Source organism: Pithys albifrons, chromosome 8 (assembly GCF_047495875.1).
Source record: "Pithys albifrons albifrons isolate INPA30051 chromosome 8, PitAlb_v1, whole genome shotgun sequence".
NCBI classification, from domain to species: Eukaryota; Metazoa; Chordata; class Aves; order Passeriformes; family Thamnophilidae; genus Pithys; species Pithys albifrons.
Genome location: NC_092465.1, coordinates 9,956,950 through 9,981,225, shown reverse-complemented (window position 1 = coordinate 9,981,225; position 24,276 = coordinate 9,956,950). Strand labels below are relative to the sequence as shown.

Here is a 24,276-nt window from a genome sequence, read left to right as displayed (position 1 = left end):
GCCCCTTCTCTTTCCACAGGGTGCTCCATGGCTGCTTGCAGAACATCCCCATCCAGGGAACCACAACAAGGCTTCATTTTAGAAACCACTGCTTCACCAAACCCTATGGCTGTACTTCAGAACTATTCATTTCAGTAACCCTGACATCAGTTTTTCCAAATACTGGTGCAGTAAGTTGGAGATCTAAGCAATAGACAGTATTCCTAATTAAAGAAACAACCATTTAAACAAAAACATACTAAATGAAAAGCATGACAACATTTCAATTCAGAACCAAAAATTAAAATACCATCAAGAGAAAACATTAATTGGTTCCAAAAGTCTGCTGAGATGGTGGCTGCTACAAAGTAAAGCAGAACAGAGACCCTGAAGGAAAGCAGCAAAACCTGTTTGCCACCAGAGTACAACTCATGGTCCAGCTTTTTTTCTCCGCTTCGACTGATGGTGGGTAAGGGTTAATTCTGTCTTCTCCCTTATTTCTTAAGCAAGAAGTAAAGAATTATTTGATTGAATGAGCAAGAATACAGAGATACTAATTGGGTGCACAATAAAAATAAAATTCACATGTTCAGAAACATGAATTCTGTAGTTGGGATTCAAAAGACTATTTATGAGAGGTGAGGAAAAAATATGTCTTAAGGATTAACAGCAGAAATAAAAGATGAAAATCCTCTGTAGTTCAATATCTATTTGTAGAACAGAACCAATTTAATGGGTTTGCTTTGTTTTTTAAAGTAAGATGTATTCCTTCTATCTGTAAACAATGTCCCAGAATAGTCTTTGTTGTTTTAAGACTTTTAAGTGTTAAAAAGTAGAATTTTTTACTTTCTATATCTATATCCCACTCCACCTTCTTTTGTATATTATCTTCTCCCTACTTTTCCAGGGCAAAAAGGAATTAAAGAAAGTTGAGGAAAACAGGAAAAAGTTGTTCAAATTTAATTATTTTCTGGCTTAAACCTTAGCTCCTTCTGAAGAATTCTAGCAAAGACTTGAGAGAGAAATATGACTTCCCTGTATAGTGATAAACTGTTTGACCATATTTTCTAGGATACAACAACCCAAATACAAGCCAGGATACACAACAGCAATTCCAATTTGCCTTTAGCAACTCAATACTGTTCTGATGAAAACATCTACCTCCAAGATTCCCATCACAAAAGCTGGCACTGAGCTCAGCCCAAGGTATGACATGGTTTCAGGGTAACCTTGCACTGGCAGTAGCCTGATGGCATTATTTTAGTTCCATATTTTGGGAAGTGTGTTTTCATGTAAGGTAAGACAAGGCAAACTTCCTAATGAACAAATACCTGAAGCTACAGAACACACACCTGAGCACATTCCTATCACATCCTTCTTCCACAACAGCCTTTGGAAGAATGAGTTCCTGCAGGGCCCAAACCACAAAATGTATAAAGGTTACTAGTGCAAAATGCACATAGAATAAGCTTTTAAAAACACAATCTAAGGAAACCCTCAGTTTCTTAGGGCTCGTCTCTATGGTCATGCTACAATGATTTGTGCTAATCTGTAAACTTAAATGAATGGAGTGTACATACAATCTGTGCAACTCTAAATGAACATTCTATTTTATCACAGAATTTGATTTTTTTTCTTCCCTATTCAGTGAAATTCACTTTGGAAAGGTTCCTTCTGAATTTTTTAAAAAGTCAGTCACTGTATAATCAGAGCAGTTTACTGGCATGTTATAGTTTGAGCCAAAACTACCACACGGCATGACTAGTGTATGTATGGCCACACTTTGCTAACGAAGATTTGGGAAGGGCTCTCCCCATGTGCCCTTCGAGCCTGCGCAGTGGATGTTTTAGGTGAGGCACAGCGTGCACAGAACTGACCCCACCGTTTCAGTCCCAAGGTCCATCTGCCACCACCAAGCGAGCTTGGACAGTGACAGTGAAGTCCTTGGGACTGTCACAGCACCCGGTACTGACCGGGGCTGACCCTGCTGAGCATCCGAGATCTGACGGGATGGAATGGCAGGGAGGAGGCATTTACTGCCAGGGGACGGTCCCACTGAGACTCAAACTCAGGTCCTTGAGATTCAGAGTCCAGAGTGCTCTCCTTTACACCACGGGACCACCCAGGCATGACAAGTAAAACCTTTGCAAATAGCCAAACTTCTATAAAACCAACTACAACCGATAGGCCATTCCAGTGGGACATTTGGCAGCTGCAGGAAATAACCTGATACACAGGCGACCTGCCCCAAGGGCAGTGCCCTGCACAGCTCACCTGCCAGTCCTGCTCGATGTCTTCTCTGGGCTGAGCTTGTGCAACTGCGAAGGGAGTTGGACAAAAGCACACCCACAGAAAAGCCAGGAAGTTTTGTTTGGATCGGTGGGACTGTGCAGGCGGGACACATGGGAGATCCATGGTGAAGAATCAGGGAGGAGGGAACAGGACTGGTTCTTTCAGCAGTGGTCAGTGGTCAGATCAGATTCAAGTGTGTTGTGAAACCGCTCCACAAACGCCATGTACACACACAAATGAACACCTTACAGACATACCCTGTGGCTATGCCAAATCAGACCCAGGAAAAATGCGTATCTACATCCTCAAATGCTTTCTTTCTAAAAGAAAGTATAAAAGTCACCAATAACTCTGCAATTCCTAATTCCTAATGCTAAGAGACAGCAATATGGCTTAATATTTAAAACTACTAATGTTTAAGCATTTCCATGAATAAAACTGACAACACAAACTCCTCCAGAAGAAAAAAATCAGAACTTAACAGGTTCCTAATGTCCACCTTAAATCCCTATCAAACCATGAAACATGTTGAGCAGTCTCCTCACATCAGAAAATATACTTATTTGCACTATTAAAATATGGATATAGTCCAATATAAAAGGAAACACAGCAAGCTTTCACAGTATCAAAGGTTCAATTCTTAACATACTGCAGCAGCCTAGAAAGCAAAAAATAATACCCTACTTAATGGTTCTAAATAAAGAACACTAAATAAAATTATCTTTTCTCCCTACTCAGAAAAATAAACCACAGCTAAAAGAATGACTTTGAAATTAACACATAAGTGTTTCTAAGAATGAATCAGAATGTGTTGACTTGCAAAATGAAAGTAATCAAACATAAATCAGCCTGAAAAGGTTCACAGATCATAAAATCAACACATTCTAAAAGGCAACATGATACAAACACTGATGACTTGTTGCACAATTATTTCTAAGTGCTCCATGTTGCTGAACACATGCCAGTACAAGGCCTGATCCCACCAAGATTTACACTCATACTGTGCTGTGAATAGTCCTATTACAATCAACAGGATTACTCACGGAAAATCTACTTATCATGCATAAAATTATCCATGTATGAAAATCTTTGCCACCTTTCTCATCCTGAAATCTCTGTTTGATCATCACCAGCATAACCATAATCTAATACCAAATATGCTTATCAAAAAGCTTCTGAGACTGTATTAACAAAGCCACAGTTATATGTCAAAATCCACAGGGATGCCACCAATGTAGCAAACATACTTTAAATAGCCCAAAAATCATAGGCAATGTTACTTTTTATCTGGAAAGCAAAAAAAAAAAAAAGCCACTGGTTCTGTGGCATCAAAGTATGATCTGCTAGAAAATAGTTATTTCTGAGAATTTATCTAGGAATTTCTACCACTGTATAGTTAATCTCAAAAGAACAATGCAGAATTTCTGGCCTTGTACCATGAAACTTGGGCACTCAAAAGTGCTCACCCTGGGGGCTTCCAGTGACATTTGTATTCAGGAAAACAAGCACCACACATAACTAATGCTCCCCAGCATCTTCTAAGCACTTGTAGTAATTTATAACTTTAGTCCAACGGGCAAAAACTTTGCGAAATTCCATATATCACATGCATGTCTCAGGCTGAAACTTTATTAAAGTATTTCAGATAAAAAATCAAATGTGTTTTTTTCCATTTGATTTAGATAATAATGCAGTTCTAAAACAAAGCTGAGCCAATCTAACAGCTTATGGTCATTGAAAGAGGCAATCCTGATCCCTGCTCCTAAACTCTGAGAGTCCAGCCTATCTTTTGGCCTACTCTGATGCTCATATAAAGACACGCTTGGTTACACTCCACCTGCCTGGGCAATTTCTTTTCCCAGTTATTAATTTTTGAGGTTAACTCACTGACTGGATTTACCACAAGGGCAGTGTGCCAGAACAGCTCAAAACAGGGTGCAGGAGTGGACCCTTCCCTGTTCAGCATTCACAGCCTAACTCTCTCAGCCCATCTCATATATTTTCACCTTAAAATAAACAGAGAAGAAAAATATATTCCTTTTTTTAAATTCTGATTTTTTTTACAAGCCCTTAAATTCCTTGGGTCTCACCACCCCTCCACTATGTGCAAGTATCTGTGAACATCTGTACTCATTACTAGCACTGTGGTACTGCTGCTTTACAGAAGATGACAACCCACTGGTGGTCTGTTACCCCACTGGCCCAAACGGCAGAGGTCTGTACAAACGTGTGCATATATTCCCTATCCTTGGAGGACAAGGAATAGGCTCGATGGTTCCACTCAGAGAGTTGGGGTCTGTGGCTCAATGTCCAAGTGGACAACACCGATGAGCGAAGTTCCTCAGTGGTTGGTACTGGTACCAGTGCTAGTTGATCATCTTTGCTAGTGACATGAGGGGTGGGATGGAGGGCAGTTTGCCAACAACACTGAGCTGCGTGGTGTGGTGAGACCCTGGAGGGAAGGGATACCATCCAGAGGGATCCTGACAGGCTTGAGAGATGGGCCTGTGAGAACCTCGCAAAGTTCAATAAGGCTGAGTATAAGATCCTGCAACTGAGTTGGGGCAACCCCAAGCACAAAAATGTATCTATGACTGGACTTCGCAAACGAAGATTTGGGCAGGGCTCTCCCCACGTGGGTGTGCCCTTCCAGCCTGCACAGTGGATGTTTTAGGTGAGGCTCAGCGTGCACAGAACTGACCCCACCGTTTCAGTCCCAAGGTCCATCTGCCACGGCCGAGCGAGCTTGGACAGTGACAGTGAAGTCCTTGGGACTGTCACAGCACCTGGTACTGACCAGGGCTGACCCTGCTGAGCATCCGAGATCTGACAGGATCGGATGGCAGGGAGGCATTTACTGCCAGGGGACGGTCCCACTGAGACTCGAACTCAGGTCCTTGGGATTCAGAGTCCAGAGTGCTCTCCTTTACACCACAGGACGGCCCCTTCAAGCACAAAAATAGGTGGAAGAGAATGGATTGTGAACAGCCCCAAGGAGAAGGACTTGATGGTGTTTGTCGATAAGAAGCTCAACGTGAGCCAGCAAAGTGTGCTCACAGCCCAGAAAGCCAGTTGTGTCCTGGGCTGCATCAAAAGCAGCGTGTGCAGCAGGTTAAGGGAGGGGATTCTGCCCCTCTGCTCCACTCTGGTGAGACCCCACCAGGAGTGCTGTGTCCAGTTGTGGGGCCACAATGCAAGACAGATGTGGAGCTGCTGGAACGAGTCCCGAGGAGGCCACAAAGATGATCAGAGGGCTGGAGCACCTTTCCTATGCAGACAGATTGAGAGAAGAGAAGACTCCAGGGAACAGCCTTCCAAGCACCTAAAAGGGGCCTAGAGGAAGGTTGGAGAGGTACTTTTTATAATGGCCTGTAGTGACAGGACAAGGAGGAATGGCTTTAAATGGAATGAAGGAAGGTTCAGACTCGGTATTAGGAAGAAATTCCTGACTGTGAGGGCAGTGACATATTGTAACAGCTTGACCAGGGAAGTTGCTGGCATCCCACTCCTGAAAGTGTATTCAAAGCCAGGCTGGATGGGACTTTGAGCAGCCTGGTCTAGTGGAAGGGGTCCCTCCCCATGCCAGGGGGGTTGGAAGGAGATGATCTTTAAGGTCCATTCCAATCCAAACCATTCTACGACTCCATATGTATGTATAAGAGCATTTCTGGTGTTTCTTTCCAGATTGCCTTTTAAAAATCCCTAAAACATTACACACTAAAACCACTGGGAGTATACAAGAAGCTGCACACAAACATACCGAAGTTTCAAGGACTGCCCTCACTAGGGTACCTTGATTCATAATTCACCTTTACAGCCTACTGGCAGTGTGATTTTCATTTTCTTTTTAATAAAAAGATTGTAAATATATGTGCACATGTAGATATAGATATATCTATCTTTTTCCACAGCACACTGGATGGAATGCTCCATAAAAACAGGTAAAACTAGTAAGATAGTTTGAAGTGCCAAAACGTGTAAATCAGTCACAGAGCACGTGAAAAGAAAGCCACAGCCATTTAGGCAGCTGATTGCTACCTTGCAAAATAGGATCCAAGCCTACCCAAGCCATTTCTACCAATTTTTTTTTTTAAATAGGTGATCAATAATTATACTTGTCACATTTTCTGGGTGTTTATCCTGACACAGTTGGATCAAATTCACCTAAAATACTGAGTATTCAGGGCTGCAATTAAATCAATTAACAAAAAAAAGCTCTGAAAGAGCTCAGTGCACATCCACACCAAACTCAAATTTTCATCTTACTCACAGACACCAATTCTCCAGCCATAAAATAAGAAATATCCATTTCCTTTCCCTGAGGCACAGTAAAATACTTGTAATAATACGCAATGTTCAATATAGGTCACAAGGGTGAACTAATCAGTTTGCAGTGCTCTTGTTCCTGTGGCCAGCACAGCTCCTGAGGGGAGAAGGCAGCACCCCTCACTTGGGGGTAAGGCTACCCCAGTTACTTGGATAACTCCTATAAGAAGTGGGTGAAAGGGGTCCAGCCTCTCCCAGGACCCACTCACTGATCAGAAATCACAGCCAGCCAGTGGGTTTCCAACTAACAGGAAGTAGCCACTTTGGTGGAGAATCAGGAATAGGGCACAGTAGTGTAGGACTGTCATCAAGAAAAGATAAGCACAACAGTAAGACTGAAGAGAAAAACACTGGTTACCACCATGATGTAACAGAACTGTGAGAGATTTGGCTTCTTTACACAGCTCTGCCACTGCTTTCAGGCACATCTGTTATCTTGGCAAATCCCTGTTCACACTTCCTTGTCTCTAAATAATGTGCAATGACCCACCTAGAATTTAGATGTGAAGTGAGCAGTAGGAACTATCTGTGAGGGCCTCACAGGTCTACTGATAACCATTACAGAAATTTCACTAAGAAATATACCCATTCTGCCTTCAGAGCAGGATTAAGTAGAGCATAGTAGGAGAGCATGAGTTATGCATCGAGAAGAAAGCAGAGTACAGAGCAGCTGCTTATTCAATTCACACACATACAAAAAGGTAGGGGCTATTTAGTATCACTAAATACTATAGTGTAATATTAAGGTTTAATATATTAGTCATATAATGAGGATGGCAAAATTAAAAGGCATAGGTAAAGCTCAATGCTGTAATTTTAATGCTTGCATGCTTGACTTATATGTAAAATTGCTCTTTTAAAAGTGTGCTTTTCTTCTAATATCTTCAGCTTCATTGCTTTCTAGAAGGCCATCTACGTGCATAAAAGAGTAATCAGAAAAATTCTAGACATTTACTTCATACATCGACATAGACTAAGTAACACTGGACAACAAGCTAACCAAAGTTTAACCAAGAAGGTTTTGATCCAAAAGCCTGGGAGTTCGCTGCAAAAGCGATCTCAGAGATTCTGGAAGACATCCCTCATTTACATGCATGACAGCATATGGAAACCCTACAGGAAAAAAACAAAGCTATTCTTAAACCATAAATGAGAAGGACATGAATAACAATAAAACAGATCTCAGACAGCACAGGTGATATTTCTAGATCTTGCTTCAGTATTTGAAAACATTATTTCAACATGGGCTGTCAGGCTGTGAGAGCAAAGCAAGTATTTTAGAATACAGGAACCACTCTCCTAAGTTGCAACTTCAACCTCAGCACATCACCATGAACAAAGTAGGCATTTTTGCCCTAACTTCATTACAGCAAACTTACTCAGGGTAAGATTACATCCTGTGTAACATCTAGAAACAAAGTCTGCAAAATATTGCTCTCTCTCTATGGACTAACTTTTCTCATGGTGATACTGGCAAGGAAGACTTTCTTACCTAGATCTGCAGAAGAGGCAGTGTCAGACCTCAGGGTAACTACATTTTAATGGATATTTATTTCATTTCAACTGTGTTTCAAACATACCCTTCATCTACACAGGGAACAGTAATCTCAAATAATCCAGTTAATCCAAAACATGATAGAATGAATATCTATTTAGTAAAAGATTCACTCCAGACAGACCAAACAAATCCTGTGCTTTCTATGCTACGTTTTTCAAATACTTCCCTGAGGAAAGAAAAAGAATCACAGGTGACAGTTACTAATCAAAATGCACAAAAGGCACTTGGACCCTTCAAAGATGGCAGCACTGTAAGAATATGAAACCAGTGAAATGACAATGATTTGGGTATCACTAGAAGCAGCATCTTGAACTGCCTGTTCTGGTGGCAGTCCCTTCTTTCCTTTAATGCATGATAAAAACAAGGAGCAGAGGATGTTGTGATGCTCCATGAGGGAGTTCACTGACCAGCAGTGAACAAAAAAAAAGAAAACCTGTCACTGTTCTACAAAGTATTCAAAGAATTACAAACTGGGCACCAAGAAGTAATTGTCATCAGTGGAATCAGGGATTGTTGTGGCCCAACCAGCACTCTCTGATACAACAGCGTTGGAACAGTATCAAGTACCTTCATCAAGAATAAACAGAAGAGTCAGCACATAAACAAACACGTGTTAGTATTTAAAGACAGCATGAGATCAGCCAGAGGGGGAAGGAGTAGAAATAAACTCTAAAATCATGGAAGTGAGCAACTAGGTCACTTTCTCAAAACCCCTCTTGGAACACAAGTGTTTTACATACCATGTAAATTTGCCAAGAAAAGTGTAAGCTTCCATGCAGTTAGGATTTTTTTTCCACATTGTTGCAACAAGTCCACCACCTCCCTGCTGACAACCAACACTTGTGGTCAGATTAGATCAACTAAGAACTATTCCTATCCTGCTTACATGAAATTCCAGAATTGTAAATCAGCCTCTTTTAATCTGCTGATCCTCACTTCAAAAGGAAAAAAAAAGGCAAATCAAGTAACTACTAAATCCAGTCTGCTTCTGCAGCATATCCTCTTCAAAAGACTATCCACAACCCCAACAAGAACTTCCAGGTAACTCTTTCCCTTGATACTTCAAGAATGGTATGAACAAGGAATCCCACTGACTTCTACCACATACCCTGAGGTAATTACTCCTCACTACAGTTCTGAATTTCTCAAACAATTTTCAGGCACTTAAACCCATTTTCACACCAAGCCAAGCCAAAACACAAGGTGCCTGGAAACTATTTTATAGGAGCAATAATTACCACACATGTGCAGGCCCATTTCAACTAACATTGAAAATAATCCAAAAAAAGAAATCTCAGGATTGTGCCCTCTTGAATAAAAGGGTTGTGGAAATTGAATTATACCTCAATGACTTTGGTACCCTGCAGCAAATTCTCACTAATTAAGTCCTAGAATACACTAAAACAGGAATTCAGATTGATGAAAGATATGATCTGTGTTTATAACTCCTATAGTCATTAGGAACAAAAATCTTAAAGGTTCTTGATTCCATTAACAGACCAACAATTAAGAGCATCCCAAACAGGTCTGAAATTTTTGAGATCCCACAGTCAAATAACTTCATGATGAAATCAAATCTCAGTGAAATACACTCAATGCAACCCTTGGTACTCAGCAAGCAGGAAACCAATCTGGAAAGTCCGAAAATATTCTTATAGAATTCTGATGAAAGAAAAACATGTTCTGCATTTTTGAACTGCTTTTCAGCTACTGTTTCCTCATCCAACCATGTTAAGAGTCTCAAGCCCTGAAACCCTGAACATGCTGATGCAGCTGCACTGACCCAGGTTCCCTCAATGCACAGGTGTGTCCCACAGGTAACAAGGCCAAAACTTATTATAGAATCCTAGAATGGTTTGGGTTGGAAGGGACCTTAAAGATCATCTCATTCCAATCCCTCTGTGGGCACAGACACCTTACACTAGACCAGGTTGCTCAGGGCCCCATCCAACCTTGCCTTGAACACTTCAGGGATGGGGCAGCCACAGCTCCTCTGGGTAACCCATTACAGTGTTTCACCACCCTCAAAGTTAAGCATTTCTTCCTAATATCTAACCTAAATCTACCCTGTTTCAATGTAAAGACTTTCCTCCTTGTCCTGTCACTGTGCCCAGGTACGGAAGGTGCAGGCACCAGTGACAAACTGCTCTGCTGAGCTGTGTCCAACCAAACACAGGAAATGAAGAGTTGTACAATGTTACAGCACATTTCAGGCCCATGACATGTAACTACAACAGATCTCATTTTTTCTGCATATGCAGCTATGCTCTCACCACCACAACTGTGGAAAGCCCCCTGCATGGCCTGTGACCTGTAAGGAATGTCATCCAGGGATGACACAAAGGTGTATTAGACAGTAAACTGTAAGGTCATGCAAAGAATTGAAGTATTGGGTTTTCTGTCAGCATCTCCCTTTACTTTGCTGCTCCTTGAAAAGTGACAGTAAACTCACACTTAAAGCTACATTGTATTTGATCCGATACAGTATATGAAACACCGAGTACAGGCTCCTAAAGGCACCAGCCTGAACACGCCTGGTTTGCATGATCCACTTTTAACTGTCAGATTAAGACAACAAGCCCACTGGTTTTGTCTGCAAATTGCCACCTACTCTACATATTCCAGCAAAATACTGTGACAACTGGATGATCATCCCCTGCATGCTCCTATTCTGCAAACTCTATTTTATTCCCCCTTCCAATCCCTTAATTTCATCATTGGTGATCATAAAACCCCCACATTTTAAATACATAAGAATTCTTTTCTAGTCATGTAAAAAGAAAAGTTCATAATCTCTGCCAGGAAAAAACAACATTAAAGCCAAGCAGCTCTCCCTTACTGCCTTACACCCCATCACAATACAAACTTTCCTGCCTCCCAGAAAACAATCACAACTTTGACACCTTTTGCTGACTCAGACAAAAATTCATCACAAAGTGTAACTGTCAGGTTTGCCAGTGACAGAGGAAGCTCCTGAGAACCACAGCCTAATAAAGCTTTCCTACTTGAGGGATGACAGTAGTCTTTCTCCCATATGAATGACTCATTTTTATTTGATATTGTTAAAGCAATATTCACAGAGGGCACTCTCACACTAGATTTACCTTAAAAAATGGTTATGAGGTCAAACCATAAATGGAAAACCAATATTCCATAGGCATACCTGGAAAATCTGCATGTGATTGTGGTCTAAAATAATTGCATCACATCTTGGTACCCTGAGGACTGACCATCTCTCTCTGCACTTGATCTAGGGGTCATTACAAAAATTTTCTTCAAGGGTTACTCTAACAAAAAGGGAGTTGGTTGAGTTTACCAATCTACCATGAAGAACTTCTTTGTCAAAAGAAACTTTACAGACACAAAAGGAGAACATTTCTTAAATTTATGTATATCGTTACTGATGTATCTAGAACCAGTCAGTGCTATAAATGACCCATCTTAAAACCCTGACAATTGTCATCCATCTCACATATATTTTATTTGACAGAGACTGACATATAACAGTGACCTCTGTTAGAAATCACTATGTAAGTGGTCAAAACATGAGGAGAATCATGTTTTAGGAGGTCAGCAACAGAGATAATAATTTGATTCAGAGTACTCTTATTTGAAAAACTCTGAAATCATCCACTGCATCTGGAAATTCTGACTGTTATACTGCTTACAGATTAAAAAAATCATCCATGGATCCTGTGAAATGTACTCATTCCTTGGCTTAAATACTCATTTTGCTTCCTCTGTCCTCCTTTTAAAAAACTGAAGAATGTCTGCAATGTAAAACTACAGAATCACTTACTGAAACCAAGACTAAATAGTTTTCACTACTCAAGGAAGCCTGAGAAAGTCAGTGAATTTAGAAGCCACTTACTTGCCTTACCCCTCCCCAGTGTCATCCCAGGCACCAATCCACATCATACGCTGCTTATTGTTTGGCAAAATAAACCTCACTTCATGCTGAACACTTCCCATTCTCCATGACTAAAGCTTTAGGCTCGACATCACCATAAACACATGCTACAAGTGTTCTACATATACCTACATGAGCACACATACTCTTTAGGAGCATTACCACCACTTCCTTGTTTCAAACACAATCCCAACAACAGAAAAAAAAGAAATATGACAAATTTTCAGGGCAATCACATATGAGTTAACGTTCACAGAGTGTAAAAAGTTGGGTTTTCCCCTTTCCTAAACACTGCTGGGAACATGTGACTATGTTAAACCTGCCCAGCATCAGTATTTCTCAATTCATCTCTTGCACTAAGGTAGCACAACCTGGTCGTGATTTTACTGGCATTGTAAACCCTTCTAATGATGTCTTTTATACCCATGTTGGGGTACATAAGTAGTAAAATTAACACAGACTTTATGGGAAATGACTACAAAAACATTTAAGAAATTTGTACAAATTTTCATGAATGGGCATCTTTTAAACTTATAGATGTAGCTGCCATTTGAAACAATTTTAGAGAAGGTTTATCAGTCTCATAGCTGAGCTCACACAGATATCACAACAGCTTTAGGCATGAGTAATATCACATGTTACATCAAGAAATTGTCTTATGGACATTTTACAGGCGCCTTGTTTTTGGTTTTGGTTTTTATGTTGAGGTTTTTTGAGTTTTTTTCCCAGTGCAAGAGATCTAGACAGTTTATATTTGATAGGCTGCTCATAAATTATACCCTACTGCTGTTTGCAGGTTGGAACTTCTTCCCACACAGATTTCATTTTATCATCAGACTGTTTAATTCTGCGCTTATAAAAATGTCATCCTAGTCATAAGGGAAGAATTAGACAGCACTGTCTTAAGGTTTTCTGCACATACCATGACAAAATGCAGATACTGTGATACTAATATGCCAGCAGAGTATATCAATTGCAGGATCAGGCCATATACACATGCTGTTACTGAGCTATGTCTTGCTGTTTTCAAAAGTGCAATGAAATCATGAAGTAATATAAATTAGTAATATATTAACTACATTACAGTATTCTCACTGTTGCCTCTTGATATCATAGCCTGGAATACATTAACACACTGATAATAACCTAAGAGTACATTAAAAATTATTTCAGAGCAAAAGCAGTACCAGTCTCCACATTATCTCCCAAAATAACATTCTGACAGCATGGAAGAAGTTATCAGGAGATTCTAACCCTTCTGCATGTTGTGGATTCCACAGTTTTTCTAAAAGACAGCCAATTTCCCCTCAGGACACACTTATAATCAAGTTTTGTGAGAACATATTACAGATTTTTCCAGATATTTTATCCAACATGCTGAATGATGTATGAAAAATATCTCAATATGGAGTCAGGGGAAGATAACTTAATCACATATAATACTGGAATATTCACATATGTTATTGTATTTTAATTCGTACAATAATTTGTTAAGTTAAATAGTTTAAAATTTTATCACCTGTGTAGTTTACAGCGTTATTACTGATGTATAAGATAGTCTGTTCTATGTAGATGGTAAAAATACATATTTAAAATGCATATAGAGTACTAACTAATGAGCTAAACAGATGGAGTTGTGTTTTAACTTCACTGGAAAGTACTGAAATAAAGTAACTTTAGAGCATTTGTGTAAATGAAAATAAATCTCATGAAAATCTGAATGGATTTTCCTTTGTCAGACAAGAGTTTGTGCTTGGCTATTTATTACAGCCAATGGTTGTGTTTTGCTGACATGGTCTGCCAATAGCCATGTCTCAGCTGTTAAAAAACAGAAAGTTGAATTTATGAACTCAATACTAGTTCAGAGGCTTCTGCACAGATTCCAATTTACAGAATTGAAAAAAAAAAAAGAAAAAAATCATAAATTTCAGTAGTCCAAGAAATACAATTTTCCCTAAAGTATTTCTGTCAAAAAACCCTAAACAAATTAAAGTGGAACTTAATCACAGCACTGATCCTTCACAAAAGCCCTGCAATCTGATAGAAGCAGATCCCCATGTGTGCTTTTACATCCACAGAGCCTTTGTGGGACCACGTTTGTCTTTAAACACTCAGTTATGCAGATCAGACTGCAAGCTGAAGGCTTGAATCTATTCCATCATCTGAAAGGCAGCTATCATTAGAATGCCAGGGAAAGGCACAGAAAGTACTTATTTTAAATAAAACCTATCTATTTCTCTGTTAGATCCATTTCAGAGTTGTCAAAGTAAAAAATATTTTCACTGGCATTTACTTTTCAGTCCTTGCCCCATTCATTTAATATACAAGACATTGTTAAGTTTGGACAGGAAATCTGAACGTTTTGGTTTCATGTTTAGGGTAACAGCAGTATCTTTATTTCTCAAGATATTATCCCAACATTACTATTTCTTATTTAACTTCAGCTACTTCACATAGAAAAATTTATTTTATATTAGAGCCAAAATTAAATCAAACTTAATCCCAAATTATGCTAAACCCCTTAAAGTGGTTGTGATAGATTAAGGCCCACTCCATCAGGCTGCTCTGTACAGACAGGTCTCCATTTTTAGGAGCCCACACAGTCCTCACCAGAGGAAGACTCTACAAATATTCTAGTCACAAAAAAAATCACAAATCTCTAGCAGCAAATACAAGAAACAATTCCACCCTGCTTTTCCAAAAAATACCAGAATACAACAAATGCTTCCTCCTGATTAGTACATTTTAAACTGTTTAATCTAAATCCCTACACACACAACTGATACCCTGAATTCCACTGTTTGCAAATTTACATTACAGAACCTGTGGTGCAAAGAAACTTAGCTAGAAGTGAGCTAAACTCTTTAAGATGTACCATCACCAAAATCCACTTGAGTAATATATTCTTAGCATTCTCACAGTTCAATTCTAACATTACTGGTACACAGAAATTCTCAGCTGGAAGTAAGAACTTCCAACCTCAATAGTTTTACACCACCAGCTGTTTCCAGAACACCAGCACGCTCCACAGCACTTTAAATCCTCACACAAATAAACTTGTACACATTGAACTGAGAGGGAAAACCATCTTTTGAGAAGCTACATAATAATATTCCTCAAGTATGTTCCTTCAGGTGAACAATTTAGCCTGAAATAAAACTTTTTGCATTCTGAGTAATTTTTCTTCCATTTTTTTAAGCATTGTGGTTCTTCAAGTAGCTACTTTCTTACTTACAGCTTGATTTCATAATTCATTATATTAGGGATTTTCCATAAATAAAGTATGTTTGTTAGAGAGTAGACATGAAACACATATGGACAAGAAGAACAATAACAAAAACACAGATTACACACACATCTGTTCTCTCAGGTCTCAGCCTCGGGAGTGAAGAGAGAAAAAGTACATGTGCACATAACAGCCTAAATTTAAGAGATCACCCTCATCTCTTTTAGCTTTATTCAGTTATTTGAGCTCACTGACTAACTCCATGTGTATTTGGAGAAGAGGGCTATGCAGACATCCAGAAACAACTACAAAGAAAACACTTTGGATACTGAACACACACATACATTCAGCTGTGTATTCATCATGAAAGGCCACAACAAGAGTTTTCACAAAACTGCTCAATTGAAAACTTTACTTTGTTTTCCTAAATAAGGAGAACAAGAGCAGGGTTTGCTTGCCTCTCCCATGAATGTGTCTGTCCCCTGTACCAGGAGCCTGCAGATACTATGGGATCCACAGGAAAACAGGCCTCATGAGCTCTGGAGCTTCTGGCACAACCACCACTCCTGCAAATGACAGCTGTCACCGCACACATGCACAGATCCCAAACTCGGGAAGTGGGACATTGGAAAACTAACACTGCCTGAAGGTATGCAAACTTTTTAAGTCTAGATCAGACCATTAGTTTATCTAGATTGATTTTGAGCATAGCATAAGAAAACTTGCAAAAGTTGATACAAGGTAGCGCTATTTTTTCTACCCCCTCCCCTTCAAAAGGAATAGTCATCAAACTGAAGGAGAATGGCTACAAAATTTCTATCACCTACAACAACGAAATCTGATACGGGCACTCCAAAATATTGATGCATGACAGGCCCAGGTCCCAGCAAGCCCATAGAAGTACTACTGAAATTTCTAAGTGCAGCAAATAAAGCAACTGAGATCCTACTCAAAAGAAAAACCACAGTCCTCTGTCATTCGTCCTGTACCAACAGCAAAGGTGCTGCTCCTCAGGAATAAGACATCTCTCCCATCTAAACCTTCTTGGACCAGAACATCACATGTATGCAGACAGAGAGACAGGTCATACTCCAAGTAGATTTCCAAAGAATGAAGCTGTGATCACTGGATTCCACGTATCTACCATTTATTTATCATTCTGCAAAATCCCTCACGGCTGCTCTAAACAAAAACAAAGTGATCAGAGAGATGCGTTGTGTTTGCAACATAGACGTCTTCCCTTTTCATGAACCAGCCTAATGCAGACATTGCTGCAACTCACCCCAGCTGAGGTTTGCCAGGAATCAGGGGAGAAAAGATGATGAAGAGTGAAAGTGTTTGAAGCCCAGCTAATTTCTCAACTCCTACTGGTCCCCCCTGCTCTCCTCCCAAGCCACGTCCAGCCTGGCACTTGTTAGCAGCTCCCGACGCTGGGCAGAAGAGGTGCCTTGCAAAAGCTTCCTCCGAACAGCCGAGAGGAGACTCTGAGAAGGTTATTCAGAAATAAAACCGAGCGAAGTGACTGCTCGCAGGTCGGCACGCTTCAGCTCTCTTACACCGGGAACAATGGAGAGGCGGGCAGCGGGAGGATACGGCCCGGGAGCAGGGGCCGGGGGGACGCGCTGCCGGCCCGTCCGTGCGTCCGTCCGTCCGTCTGTCGGCTCTTTGTCCGTCCGTCTGTCAGGCGGCCCCGCCGGCCCCATCGCCGCCGGCCCGGCGCGGCCTGCGCAGCCCCGCGGCTGCCGGCCGGGCAGCGGGAGCGGCGGGAGCAGCCGGAGCAGCACGGGCGGAGGGCGCCCGTCGCCTCCTCATCCCCCGCTCCCCGCCGGCCTCTCCGCGCCGGGGCCAAGCGCGGCCCATGCGGGACGCGCCGCGCTGCGGCCCCCCCTTCCTGCCCTTCCCTTCCCTCTCCTCCTTCCTCCCTCCTTCCCTCCCTCCGCGCACCGACCGGCCCCGACCGGCCCCGGCTCGTTCCGCCGGCACTTACCGGCCGCAGAGCTGCGAGGAGAAGGCGGCCGGGCCGGGCCGGGCCGGGGCGCGGCGGCGACTCAGAGCGGCTCAGAGCGGCCGTGCCGCGGCCCCGGGCATGGCGGGGGTGGCGGGGCGCGGCAGGGAGGCCCGGCGGGGCGGCGGGCGGCAGCGGGGGCAGCCCGGGGGGAAGCGGCGGCGGCGGCGGCTCCTTCTTCCTGCTGCTCGCGGAGCGTCCGCGGGCGGTGACAGCGACACCCGGCCAGAGCGCCGCGCGCGCGCTGCACCACGGGAAACGCGCCCGGAGGACCGGCGGGACGGGAGGAGGAGGAGGATGGGGAGGATGGGGATGAGGAAGCGAGACGGGAGCGGGATCCCCGCCGGGGCTGCGGCCGCTGGCGGGGCGGGCGGTGCCGGGTTACGGGCGGGTCAGGAGGCCGGCGCGGCCGTGGGAGCGCTGCCCGGGCGGAGGCGGGGCGGGAGAGCCCCTTCGGCCTCGGGCCGGAGCCGCCCCCCGGGGTCGATCCAGCGCCTTCACGCCCAGCAGGGGCTCCCGGAGGAGAAGGGGCCGGGAGGAACCTGGAGTATCCCAGGGTTAGAAGTGACCTCTGGAGATGATCCCGTCCAACCCTCCTGCCAAGGCAGAGTCACCTGGAGCAGGTGACACAGGAACGCGTCCAGGTTGATTTGGAATGTCTCCAGAGAGGGAGACTCCACGACCTCGCCGTCCTCAGCGTAAAGAAGTAAAGCCTGATCCGGTTCCCCAGTCCCAGCTCATCCCGCATCCCTCGGGTGAGGACCCAGAGCACCGGTACCCTTATGGAGGTCCACGGGACTTCCAAGAGCTCCAAATCCATGAGAAAGTCCCTAGATGAGTTTTCTGCACTGTAATCTCCGCGATCGTGCCGTCCTCCATGACCCCACACTTAAGGTTTTTGGGGAGCTGCTGGGGCCAAATCTCGGAGCCCTCGTCGCGTCCCAGCCCTCCACCCGAGGCAGCTGCACCTGCAGCCCGGGCTGTGCCGCGGTGTCACTCGCACCTCTCAACTTCATCGCTTTTAGGGCTTACCAGCTTATCCACGTTTCTCTAAACAAAGTGTTTCGCTAGCCACGCACTTAAACACGTGCGTAACTCAATTGCTCCGTGTCACTTGCGTATAATTAAGCATGTGCTTAAGTGCTCTGCTGGATTGAAGCCAAAATCTGCATAAGCTCTGTTGGGTAAAATTTGCCAGCTTCACTGGGCTTAGCTCTGTGAGTCATTCAATCAGCAGCAGCCCAGAGCTTTTTGCTACAAGCTTAGTTATTCCCAGGTTGTCCTACAGGATCACCCTGTCTCTGTGACAAGGCTTTTGCCCTTCATTCAGGTCCTGTTAGGAGTGAGACGCATCTGGCAGGTGAGTCAGCTGTACCAAGGGTTTCAAGTTCCTTCAGCAAGATGCATTAATAAGGTTCTACATCCTCATGCAGGTCAGAGGTTGTGCCATCCAGTTAGAGTGTAATAAATTGCACTAAGTGTTAATGACATCAGGACCCAGTGTGAAGGTCTGCCCTGACTTTATGCAACGTATTTATTTCAAAATAATTGCACTGAGAGAATGGAGTTAATAAAATGTGTCTACATTTCATGCAGTCCTCTCCAGTTTTACACAAATGCAGGAAGTGTCATTAACCTGGTTTTTGAATAAAATGGGGAACTCTTTAATTTCCAAAACCAGAATTTTAGAAACTGAGAGAATAGGTACATTTATGCATTATACATTTTGATATTTTTTTCTTCAAAGACAATTAATTGGGTGACTCTACTCATTTTTACCTGTCAAAAAATCTTTTGAATTGCATTAAGTCTGAGTTGGGAAGCTCAGCACTAAATCCTTATTTTAAAATACACTGAGGAATTAAAGCTTTCTGCAGGATGAGCACAAGTCTTTCTCCAAGGACACATCAATTGGAACCTGCTTTTCAAAAAAATTTGTTTGGCAATTAACAGCATAATACGAAGAAAAAAGACTGTCTTGTATTTAATGCTAAAAAGCAAGACTCAGCATATTTGAGTGCTGTTCATTACTATTACCATTCTTCTATGTCCTTAATCAAGACATGCTCCAATTTTCAAATGTCAGTTTGGGTTAGGGTGCAGTTTTTTGTGTTGTTTTAACAGGAACTGAGCACCTATAAATTGTCAGCTTCAGTGAGAATCTTACAGTGCTTTGTTCATCTGGAAGTCCTCCCGACCCCACTAGGGTAGAGTTGGTGAAGGGACACATCAGACCTTGGACCTTTGCCTCATGTCTTTTCAAATTATGGTAGTTCCTCACCAAGTCACACAGCTGTGACTCTGATGTCCGTGTTCATGTTTTGACACACATTTACTACTGTGGCGTTTATTAATATTGGTGCTTTTACATAACAAAATAGGAAAGAAATATATGAACTTACTAGCTTGAGAAGCCTAAAGGAACACTTGCATTTTGGCCTATATTTTTTCTTTGCACTGCCCTGTCAATAGCAGACAAACTCTGCTTTTCCCTAGGGTAAAAAACAATAGTCTTTAATATAGTCTTCCCTCTCCCTTATGAATTCCAAAAGTTGCCCACCCATAAGAAACCCTATGTGTGTAGCATGGAGAGCAGTACACTTCAGTTTCCTTTTCTTAAGAGGGCTTAAATAATGGAAATCAAAAGGCATTTACCCTACTTTTTCTTCCCTTTTCTGTATAAATCTAGAAACATGAAAAGTAGGAAGCACAAGTAGACTGTATATTAAAAAGAGTGGCTTTGGGGAATCACTGGGCAGTATGTGTGTGTTTTAAAAGGTCTTCAACAGGAAGTGGCTTCAGAAGTAACTGTACAGATCAAGCAGAACCATCACATTTGACATCCTGCATGACAAACTGAAGGATTTAATTAGAAATTTATGCATCAAGCAAGCAACCTCTACTGAAGCAGCAGCTGATCTGGAAAGATTCAGTCTGGGAATCTGAGAGAAAAGTCCGCCAGTTAGACAGGTTTTTAGATGGCTTCTTAGCCTAACTCTCAAATATATGCCTTCATATTTGTCTGAATTCATCAAGCCTGAGCTTCTAGTCATTAGTTTTAGTTATCAGGTTTAAGAACTGTGTATCAGGATCTTTAACTCTTATTTTCCAGGCCTTGCTTTATCCTTGCAACTTTTATAAACCCCCTCCAGTTTTTAAAAAATTATTTTTTGTTTGTTTGGAAATACTGTTAGCATGAACCTACTGATCAGTCATTTAGCCTACAGACAGGTAAATCAACAGACATCAGGTGTAGCTTTTTTCACCCATCCATATCCACATAATCTTTTATCTGAGCCTTTGGAGTGATGTACAAAGTCTAGTGATGTAACCTGTCTTACTGACTGTCCAGGGTGAAGTTTGCTGCTGCTTCTCTGTCCTTCCTCCTGTAAAATAAGGATACAGTGTGTCCGTCTTTTCCCCATGTGGATGTCACAACTCACAGTTAATGGTCTCATTCCCTCCAACACATACAATCGACTTTTCCTGAGTAAAAGTCTGTTGGACTGTTTATGTCTGTGGTTGCATGATCAGGCCAAAGGAAACCTGAAAAACAATCTGCACTTCAACAATCAGTATTTTTACTGAGTATTTTATAACCAAGCTGAGTCTTGAAAAAGCAGACTGAGGATGATGAGTGAAGAGTTCATGTCAGTAGTTTATATATGGACAACACTGCTTGAAAAATCTTTATGTTTTCAAAAAAGGGTATTTGCAAACAGAATGTTTGAAGCCAAAGTAATTCCAAGAGGAAGCATGAGATGTTAGGGTGTGGAAAGACACAGTTCATCTTCCCAAACAACATTAAACCTGCCTTTACTGTACTTGTGAAATCATCAAACAACTGATGTTAATAACTTCAGTGCAGGATGGGAGTCACTTGACTTTCAGACATTACAGATGTGTTCTCCCCATCTCACTTGCATTATTCTTTAATGTGACAATTAATTTTAACTTTAGTGTCTGTGTATCTTACCACTCTCTACCATGCTGGGCATGACCTGCAATTTTGCTTGGAAACCCTTTGACAAAAAGGAGTACCAAATCATAACTGCATAAAGGAACAGTAATCATCACTAGGACTAAACCCAGAATGGAGAGCAAGAAGTAAACACAAACCAGTTTATTGTAAATTGCTTGTTGCCACAGAAGTGTAGATAAACACTCCCTAGTCCTCATCACAGGTTTGTGTCTCATTTGCTGTTCAGCAGCAGAACCAAGCACATCTAACTTCAAAAATGCAAATATCCCATTGAGTGGAACTAATCACCGAATCAGAAAGAAAACTACATGCTTTCTTCAATCTCTCTCTTCTCTTCCCCTCCTTCCTTGGATCACTAAGGTCACTGTAGCCCTGGTTAGTACCAGTATGTGCCAGTGATCCAACGCATGGTGCTTCAGAAATGCCCAGATTAATGCCTGACATTTCAACAGTGGATGTAATCAGGGGACAATTGCTATTGGAAGCTAGAAAATCACCTTCCATCCATTTTTTCAATTGGAATATTTCACCAGGGCTTTAACTAACACAAATACTCAATGCAGAAATTTAATGAGTCCATTGTCTGAACATCCACTCATGTTGTCTGTAAATTGCTCCTCTTCATTTCAGCATCCCTGATGGAATTTGTGTTTTAATTATTTAAATTTTTTTATAGCAGGCTTTCAATTCAAGCTCCCACATAAGCCTGGCTCACTAAAATCTGCCTTGCCCTATATTGCTGGCAGACCAGAAGCCCATCATAATGCTACCAGAGCAGTACCATATGCTCCTCCTGATGTTACTAATGCAGAGAGATGTGGTGGTATTCAGTGTCTCAAAATACCTGTGCAGCTGATGCTTGTAAACAAAAATAATTAGTTAGGGGCAGTAATAGTTAGAAGAAGAGGTTGTGTGCAAGTCACTCAGCTCTCTTGGTTATTCCCAGAATCTTTTCCATTCCCAAAATGGCTTAGAGAACACTGTCCCACTTCCACCTGAGCCCTGAAGAAGTCTTCATGTCAGATTATTTTCTGATGCCACAAACATGCCTGACTTGAGTCATTCATGTATTTTATGATAACACAGCAGCCTGGAGTGCTTTAAAACTTGAGCTCGAGACAGCACAAAAATCCTGGAGCAAATGAAAAGTTTGAGGAGAGATGTACCTGTCTGAAAAAAAAAAGTCTGTGTCAGTCAAGATGGGTTTGTGTAGACACAAGACATTCAGATATCTCTGATGTATCTGACTTGGTCCCACATGGCATTCCTGTAAAATTAGCATAATAAATCTCTAGATTAAAAGAAAAGAGGATATTTAATGTCCCATGCTGAGATGTCTAATAGAAAAAGCAACAAAAATGATGATAATGTAGTACTTGCCTAACATAAATTTTCAAATGACATGAAGAGGCAGATCTTAACCAATTTCTCTGCCTTAAAACACAGATTATAAGCAGAGCAGAAAACCATCTACTCTTAACTTAGATTGGCAGTCTACCTAAGACATTTAAGTTGAATTAACTGCAGATGGGAAAGCAAGAGGGCCTTAAACCCCAGTGTGAACACTTTAGGATTAAGCCTTTCAGAAATAAATGTAAGGAAGCAGGGGATATTTTGTCTGTAAAAGAAGAAACATCCACACAGGGATTTGGTGGGCTTTAACTATCGCAATTTAATGTCACACCTTTACTTAATTCATCTTAATCTTTCCCATGTGTCTGTCCCACTGCAGCTGAGTTCTGTAATTTGAAATATTACATTGGATCTAATTTTAAAGACAGCATTAGCTGAACCATTTCCTAAAAGCTTGTCCATTTGGGGTGTTTACTCAGTGCTGAGTGACCAACTATTTCATTACTACTTTGTGTCAACACTCTTAGTTTACATGATGGTGTTATAGGCTGCATCACACCACCTAACAAGCACTGAGAATCTGCACAGGGCAAGTACAGTATTTTAAATGCAGATTTACACCTCTTCACAAGTCTAACATTTACCTGATTAAAAGCAAGACTCAAGATTTGCAGAGCAGGTAGGATACCAAGCTGTGATACAGTGGTAATGATGGGAGATTGACACTTATCAACCAAAAGTCCAAAGCTAAAACAGGAAAACTAGTATATTTAAGCTTATATATTTATATATATCTGTGTGTATGTTTGTATATATGTGTGTGTGTGTATGTGTATATGTATATATGTATACTATATTATATATAGTATATATTATAAAAATATATTAATACATATATATTAATATATATTGGCAGGGAGCTTAGAACTAGATGATCTTTAGGGTCCCTTCCAACCCAAACTATTCTAGGATTCTGTGATTATATTTAAGTCCAAGTAGTTGAACATTTCCAGGGTTACAGGGATCAAGCCCTTATGCCAAGTGGGATGTTTCCATACATTATTTGAGACACTTGGAAAGCCTACAGAGTATAGAAATCAGAATCTGTGAAAGCCAGTAAAAGGAAAATCTCTAATTTCAGTTGGCAGTGAAAGAATGGAAAGTGAGAAGGACTCAAATGGACCTTGAAGACCAAACAGAGAGAGATTCTCAAAGCGAAGAAGTAAAAAAAGAGCCTTAAAAGGCTGGGATTGGAACTCTGTATGTTAATTGCTTAACACAAAAAAAAGGAAGGGTTTTGGCGTTTGCATAAAAACATAATAAAAACCATGATAATGTTGCCCTCTCATTACTGGTCTCCTCTGGTACTACTCTCAAAAACTGCATGAGAATAATAAGGAAATGTTGGAACAAGACAGAGTATTAAACATTCTCCAAATTACACAGAGCATATCCATGACTGTCACAAGCTGAATCAACTGGGCTGCCAGCAAAACTGTGCAGCCACATGTCTTTACCTGCAAATTCATCAGAACGGTCTTTCAAACCATTTGAAAGATCATGTTATGGCAAGTGAGGTTTTATAAATGAAAATCAAATCTCACTAATCTATTAGAATTATTGATTGTATCAGTAAGATGAGGAA

General features: G+C 41.5%; 1 protein-coding gene across 4 annotated transcripts in view; it reads right to left on the bottom strand.

The window, feature by feature from the left end:
* ZNF148 (zinc finger protein 148) overlaps positions 1-17,576 on the bottom strand; it is a 43,216-nt gene extending 25,640 nt beyond the window's left edge. The window contains exon 1 of one of the 4 annotated variants that reach the window (XM_071561876.1): positions 17,279-17,576. The gene's annotated coding sequence lies outside the window, so the exon portion shown is untranslated. Of the gene's footprint in view, positions 1-16,573; positions 16,635-16,847; positions 16,861-17,278 lie in introns of those variants that run through there. The other 3 variants (XM_071561879.1, XM_071561877.1, XM_071561878.1) reach the window with 3 other exon arrangements.
* Positions 17,577-24,276: the final 6,700 nt, after the last annotated feature.